Raw genomic sequence first — 5,000 nt, 5'->3', positions numbered from 1 at the left:
TTGGAAGATAAGCAGGACCTGGCCTAGTTAGTACTTGGATGGGAGACCACCTGGGAATACCAGGTGCTGTAGGAATTTTTTTTTCATTTTCTCTTGTTCCGGCTTCCAGCAATGCTGGTTTTGAGATGTATAAGAGATGTAGGTCATTAGGAAACAATACATACAGCCACACCACCCTGAAAAATCCTAATCTCATCTGATCGTGGAAGCTAAGCAGGGCTGGGCCTGGTTAGTACTTGGATGGTAGACCACCTGGGAATACCAGGTGCTGTAGGCTTTTTTTTTTTATTTTTTCTCGTTCCGGCTTCCTTCAATGCTGGTTTTGAGCTGTATAAGAGATGTAGGTCATTAGGAAACCAATACCTACAGCAACACCACCCTGAACAAGCCCAATCTCGTCTGATCTTGGTAGCTAAGCAGGGTCGGGCCTGGTTAGTACTTGGATGGGAGACCACCTGGAAATACCAGGTGCTGTATGCCTTTTTTTGTTATTTTCTCTTGTTCTGGCTTCCTTCAATGCTGGTTTTGAGATGTATAAGAGATGTAGGTCATTAGAAAACCAATAACAACAGCCACACCACCCTGAACAAGCCCAATCTCATCTGATCTTGGAAGCTAAGCAGGGCTGGGCCTTTTTAGTACTTGGATGGGAGACCAACTGGGAATACTAGTTGCTGTAGGCCTTTTTTTTTTATTTTCTCTTGTTCCGGCTTCCTCAGTGCTGGTTTTGAGATGTATAAGAGATGTAGGTCATTAGAAAACCAATACCTACAGCAACACCACTCTGAACAAGCCCAATCTTGTCTGATATTGGAAGCTAAGCAGGGTCGGGCCTGGTTAGTACTTGGATGGGAGACCACCTGGGAATTCCAGGTGCTGCAGGCCTATTTATTTTATTTTCTCTTGTTCCGGCTTCCTTCAATGCTGGTTTTTAGCTGTATAAGAGATGTAGGTCATTAGGAAACCAATACCTACAATCACACCAACCTGAACAAGCCCAATATCATCTGATCTTGAAAGCTATGCAGGGCCAGGCTTGGTTAGTACTTGGATGGGAGACCACCTGGGAATACCAAGCGCTGTAGGCCTTTTTTTTTATTTTCTCTTATTCCGGCTTCCTTCAATGCTGGTTTTCAGATGTATAAGAGATGTAGGTCATTAGGAAACCAATACCTGCAGCCACACCACCCTGAACAAGCCCATTCTCGTTTGATCTTAGAAGCTAAGCAGGGTCGGGCCTGGTTAGTACTTGGATGGGAGACCACCTGGGAATACCAGGTGCTGTAGGATTTTTTTTTCATTTTCTCTTGTTCCGGCTTCCAGCAATGCTGGTTTTGAGATGTATAAGAGATGTAGGTCATTAGGAAACAATACATACAGCCACACCACCCTGAAAAATCCTAATCTCATCTGATCGTGGAAGCTAAGCAGGGCTGGGCCTGGTTAGTACTTGGATGGTAGACCACCTGGGAATACCAGTTGCTGTAGGCTTTTTTTTTTTATTTTTTCTCGTTCCGGCTTCCTTCAATGCTGGTTTTGAGCTGTATAAGAGATGTAGGTCATTAGGAAACCAATACCTACAGCAACACCACCCTGAACAAGCCCAATCTCGTCTGATCTTGGACGCTAAGCAGGGTCGGGCCTGTTAGTACTGGATGGGAGACCACCTGGAAATACCAGGTGCTGTATGCCTTTTTTTGTTATTTTCTCTTGTTCCGGCTTCCTCAGTGCTGGTTTTGAGATGTATAAGAGATGTAGGTCATTAGAAAACTAATACCTACAGCCACACCACTCTGAACAAGCCCAATCTCGTCTGATATTGGAAGCTAAGCAGGGTCAGGCCTGGTTAGTACTTGGATGGGAGACCACTTTGGAATTCCAGGTGCTGCAGGCCTATTTTTTTTATTTTCTCTTGTTCCGGCTTCCTTCAATGCTGGTTTTTTAGCTGTATAAGAGATGTAGGTCATTAGAAACCAATACCTACAATCACACCACCCTGAACAAGCCCAATATCGTCTGATCTTGAAAGCTATGCAGGGCCAGGCTTGGTTAGTACTTGGATGGGAGACCACCTGGGAATACCAAGCGCTGTAGGCCTTTTTTTTTATTTTCTCTTATTCCGGCTTCCTTCAATGCTGGTTTTCAGATGTATAAGAGATGTAGGTCATTAGGAAACCAATACCTGCAGCCACACCACCCTGAACAAGCCCATTCTTGTTTGATCTTGGAAGCTAAGCAGGGTCGGGCCTGGTTAGTACTTGGATGGGAGACCACCTGGGAATACCAGGTGCTGAAGGCCTTTTTTTTTTATTTTCTCTTGTTCCGGCTTCCTTCAATGCTGGTTTTGAGATGTATAAGAGATGTAGGTCATTAGAAAACCAATGCCTACAGCCACACCACCCTGAACAAGCCCGATTTCGTCTGATCTTTGAAGCTAAGCAGGGTCGGGCCTGGTTAGTACTTGGATGGGAGATCACCTGGGAATACCAGGCGCTGTAGGCCTTTTTTTTTTATTTTCTCTTATTCTGGCTTTCTTCAATGCTGGTTTTGAGATGTATAAGAGATGTAGGTCATTAGAAAACCAATACCTACAGCCACACCACCCTGAACAAGCCAAATCTTGTCTGATATTGGAAGCTAAGCAGGGTCGGGCCTGGTTAGTACGTGGGTGGGAGGCTTCCTGGGAATACCAGGTGCTGTAGGCCTATTTTTTTATTTTCTCTTATTCCGGCATCCTTCAATGCTGGTTTTGAGATGTATAAGAGATGTTATTCATTACGAAACCAATACCTGCAGCCACACCACCCCTGAACAAGTCCAATCTCTTCTGATCTTGGAGGCTAAGCAGGATCAGTCCTGGTTAGTACTTGGATGGAGACCACCTGGGAATACTATGTGCTGCAGGCTTTTTTTTTTTTCTCTTGTTCCGGCTTCCTTCAATGCTGGTTTTGAGATGTATAAGAGATGTAGGTCATTAAGAAAACCAATACCAACAGCCACACCACCCTGAACCAAGCCCAATCTCGTCTGATCTTGGAAGATAAGCAGGACCTGGCCTAGTTAGTACTTGGATGGGAGACCACCTGGGAATACCAGGTGCTGTAGGACTTTTTTTTCATTTTCTCTTGTTCCGGCTTCCTTCAATGCTGGGTTTTGAGATGTATAAGAGATGTAGGTCATTAAGAAACAAATACCTACAGCCACACCACCCTGAACAAGCCCAATCTCGTCTGATCTTTGAAGCTAAGCAGGGCCAGGCCTGGTCATTACTTGGATGGGAGACCACCTGGTAATACCAGGTGCTGTAGGCCTTTTTTTTAATTTCTCTTGTTCCGGCTGCCTACAATGCTGGTTTTCAGATGTATAAATGATGTAGGTCATTAGGAAACCAATACCTACAGCCACACCACCCTGAACAAGCCCAATCTCATCTGATCTTGGAAGCTAAGCAGGGCTGGGCCTGGTTAGTACTTGGATGGGAGACCACCTGGGAATACCAGGTGCTGTAGGACTTTTTTTTTATTTTCTCTTATTCCGGCATCCTTCAATGCTGGTTTTGAGATGTATAAGAGATGTAGGTCATTAGAAAACCAATAGCTACAGCCACACCACCCTGAACAAGCCTGATCTTGGAAACTAAGTAGGGTCAGGCCTAGTTAGTACTTGGGTGGGAGACCACCTGGGAATACCAGGTGTTGTAGGCCTATTTTTTTTATTTTCTCTTGTTTCGGCTTCCATCAATGCTGGTTTTCAGATGTATAAGAGATGTAGGTCATCAGGACACCAATATCTACAACCACACCACCCTGAACAAGCCCAATATCGTCTGATTTTGGAAGCTAAGCAGGGCTTTGCTTGGTTAGTTCTTGGACGGGAGACCACCTGGGAATACCAGGTGCTGTAGGCGTTTTTTTTTTATTTTCTCTTGTTCCGGCTTCCTTCAATGCTGGTTTTGAGATGTGTAAGATATGTAGGTCATTAGAAAACCAATAACAACAGGCACACCACCCTGAACAAGCCCAATCTCATCTGATCTTGGAAGCTAAGCAGGGCTGGTCCTTTTTAGTACTTGGATGGGAGACCAACTGGGAATACTAGTTGCTGTAGGCCTTTTTTTTTTATTTTCTCTTGTTCTGGCTTCCTTCAATGCTGGTTTTTAGCTGTATAAGAGATGTAGGTCATTAGGAAACCAATACCTACAATTACACCACCCTTAACAAGCCCAATATCGTCTGATCTTGAAAGCTAAGCAGGGCCAGGCTTGGTTAGTACTTGGATGGGAGACCACCTGGGAATACCAAGCGCTGTAGGCCTTTTTTTTTATTTTCTCTTATTCCGGCTTCCTTCAATGCTGGTTTTGAGATGTATAAGAGATGTAGGTCATTAGGAAACCAATACCTGCAGCCACACCACCCTGAACAAGCCCATTCTCGTTTGATCTTGGAAGCTAAGCAAGGTCAGGCCATGGTTAGTACTTGGATGGGAGACTACCTGGGAATACCAGGTGCTGTAGGCCTTTTTTTTTATTTTCTCTTTTTCCGGCTTCCTTCAATGCTGGTTTTGAGATGTATAAGAGATGTAGGTCATTAGGAAACCAATACCTACAATCACACCACCCTGAGCAAGCCCAATATCGTCTGATCTTGGAAGCTAAGCAGGGCTGGGCCTGGTCAGTACTTGGATGGGAGACCACCTGGTAATACCAGGTGCTGTAGGCCTTTTTTTTTATTTTCTCTTGTTCCGGCTGCCTTCAATGCTGGTTTTCAGATGTATAAATGATGTTATTCATTTTGAAACCAATACCTGCATCCACACCACCCTGAACAAGTCCAATCTCTTCTGATCTTGGAGGCTAAGCAGGATCAGTCCTGGTTAGTACTTGGATGGGAGACCACCTGGGAATACTATGTGCTGCAGGCCTTTTTTTTTTTTTCTCTTGTTCCGGCTTCCTTCAATGCTGGTTTTGAGATGTATAAGAGATGTAGGTCATTAAAAAACCA

General features: G+C 44.5%; 1 non-coding gene and 20 pseudogenes across 1 annotated transcript; all 21 read left to right on the top strand.

Moving 5' to 3' along the window:
- The window catches only part of LOC142132074 (5S ribosomal RNA), a 119-nt pseudogene extending 44 nt beyond the window's left edge, over positions 1 to 75 (top strand).
- An 83-nt stretch (positions 76 to 158) lies between these two features.
- On the top strand, positions 159 to 277 carry LOC142120737 (5S ribosomal RNA; annotated as a pseudogene).
- Positions 278 to 361: 84 nt separating this feature from the next.
- On the top strand, positions 362 to 480 carry LOC142118737 (5S ribosomal RNA; annotated as a pseudogene).
- Positions 481 to 564: 84 nt separating this feature from the next.
- LOC142130531 (5S ribosomal RNA) lies at positions 565 to 683 on the top strand (annotated as a pseudogene).
- An 83-nt stretch (positions 684 to 766) lies between these two features.
- Positions 767 to 885, top strand: LOC142127411 (5S ribosomal RNA; annotated as a pseudogene).
- An 84-nt stretch (positions 886 to 969) lies between these two features.
- On the top strand, positions 970 to 1,088 carry LOC142136788 (5S ribosomal RNA; annotated as a pseudogene).
- Positions 1,089 to 1,171: 83 nt separating this feature from the next.
- LOC142121769 (5S ribosomal RNA) lies at positions 1,172 to 1,290 on the top strand (annotated as a pseudogene).
- An 82-nt stretch (positions 1,291 to 1,372) lies between these two features.
- LOC142130122 (5S ribosomal RNA) lies at positions 1,373 to 1,491 on the top strand (annotated as a pseudogene).
- Positions 1,492 to 1,575: 84 nt separating this feature from the next.
- LOC142136204 (5S ribosomal RNA) lies at positions 1,576 to 1,692 on the top strand (annotated as a pseudogene).
- An 83-nt stretch (positions 1,693 to 1,775) lies between these two features.
- On the top strand, positions 1,776 to 1,894 carry LOC142130464 (5S ribosomal RNA; annotated as a pseudogene).
- An 84-nt stretch (positions 1,895 to 1,978) lies between these two features.
- On the top strand, positions 1,979 to 2,097 carry LOC142136563 (5S ribosomal RNA; annotated as a pseudogene).
- Positions 2,098 to 2,180: 83 nt separating this feature from the next.
- Positions 2,181 to 2,299, top strand: LOC142124279 (5S ribosomal RNA; annotated as a pseudogene).
- Positions 2,300 to 2,383: 84 nt separating this feature from the next.
- On the top strand, positions 2,384 to 2,502 carry LOC142118704 (5S ribosomal RNA; annotated as a pseudogene).
- An 84-nt stretch (positions 2,503 to 2,586) lies between these two features.
- On the top strand, positions 2,587 to 2,705 carry LOC142135603 (5S ribosomal RNA; annotated as a pseudogene).
- A 283-nt stretch (positions 2,706 to 2,988) lies between these two features.
- On the top strand, positions 2,989 to 3,108 carry LOC142134989 (5S ribosomal RNA; annotated as a pseudogene).
- An 84-nt stretch (positions 3,109 to 3,192) lies between these two features.
- On the top strand, positions 3,193 to 3,311 carry LOC142134966 (5S ribosomal RNA; annotated as a pseudogene).
- Positions 3,312 to 3,393: 82 nt separating this feature from the next.
- Positions 3,394 to 3,512, top strand: LOC142121321 (5S ribosomal RNA). The gene has a single exon (XR_012683908.1). It is a non-coding gene; the product is annotated as a 5S ribosomal RNA (ribosomal RNA).
- A 479-nt stretch (positions 3,513 to 3,991) lies between these two features.
- LOC142136490 (5S ribosomal RNA) lies at positions 3,992 to 4,110 on the top strand (annotated as a pseudogene).
- Positions 4,111 to 4,194: 84 nt separating this feature from the next.
- Positions 4,195 to 4,313, top strand: LOC142136450 (5S ribosomal RNA; annotated as a pseudogene).
- Positions 4,314 to 4,396: 83 nt separating this feature from the next.
- On the top strand, positions 4,397 to 4,516 carry LOC142136353 (5S ribosomal RNA; annotated as a pseudogene).
- An 83-nt stretch (positions 4,517 to 4,599) lies between these two features.
- LOC142133265 (5S ribosomal RNA) lies at positions 4,600 to 4,718 on the top strand (annotated as a pseudogene).
- The last annotated feature ends 282 nt before the right edge of the window (positions 4,719 to 5,000 follow it).

This window comes from Mixophyes fleayi, chromosome 1, assembly GCF_038048845.1.
Source record: "Mixophyes fleayi isolate aMixFle1 chromosome 1, aMixFle1.hap1, whole genome shotgun sequence".
Taxonomy (NCBI): Eukaryota; Metazoa; Chordata; class Amphibia; order Anura; family Limnodynastidae; genus Mixophyes; species Mixophyes fleayi.
This window is presented reverse-complemented; position numbering and strand designations above follow the sequence as displayed.